Here is a 1,022-nt window from a genome sequence, read left to right as displayed (position 1 = left end):
GCTGATAATAACGATCAAATACTCATTCATTTTCAGGATTGTAACCCTTTAAATGCCAGTTTTTTAAATACTTAAAGACTGTGTAAAGTGAATTCAGACATAGAGGTATAAATACATTCAGTGCTCTACTACTACTACAGTCTACAGTTAGCCAGTTAGCTGACTTTGAAGCCTAATTTAATATATTTGGCAATTTTTTTTAATCATTCAAATTTGGCAGGGTGGTTAACAACACACTTTTCTGTGGTATGTCAAACTCAGAACACATATTTATTCTTACTTTACACGGACTTTAATGTTCAATAACTGTAACTTATACAGTAAATGTGCTGCATTTTATTATAAGTGATATATATTTTATTCTGTTGCAACCCAGACTCACATCAAAATGTTTCAGAGCTACGTTGATCAACAGGGCAAAACCAGGTGGGGAGTTCTGGTCCTCTGAAATGAGGCCAACGTGAAAGTAACTTAAAACTGCATTCTATGAAAAGGCCACCAGGGGGCGACCGTTTTGGTGTCAAAAGGACTTCCGTCTCTATACAAGTCAATGGAGAATTCACCAACTTCTCACTTGATTTCTAACCTCAGTAAACGTTTTCAAAATGTGTTTATGGTCTCAATCGCTAGTTTAAAGCCTTCTTCAATGCAGTATGATGTTCATTTGGGACATTTTGGCCTCCCTGATTTTATATGTGACGATAAAGCAGGGTATGCATTAGGGCGTGGCTACGTGGTGATTGACAGGTTGATTGATTCACAGGTTCAGGAGCGCGGACAGATAGACTGCAGGAAATAGCTGTGAACTTGTTTCACACCGACAGTTTTCTCCGTAGTTTTGTGGTTATAGTCGTACAGCTAACGTGGTTAGCATCACCGGTGTAGACTGTGGTAGATCCAGCCGCTCCGTCCTCATGCTCCTCCTGATGCCAATATAAGTAGAATCCGTGTTCTTTTTTTCCCGACATGCACCTCAAATTTTCAAGATGGCGCTGCTCAGATCCGAAAAGTTAAATGGGTTC

Source organism: Scomber scombrus, chromosome 3, assembly GCF_963691925.1.
Source record: "Scomber scombrus chromosome 3, fScoSco1.1, whole genome shotgun sequence".
Taxonomy (NCBI): Eukaryota; Metazoa; Chordata; class Actinopteri; order Scombriformes; family Scombridae; genus Scomber; species Scomber scombrus.
This window is presented reverse-complemented; position numbering follows the sequence as displayed.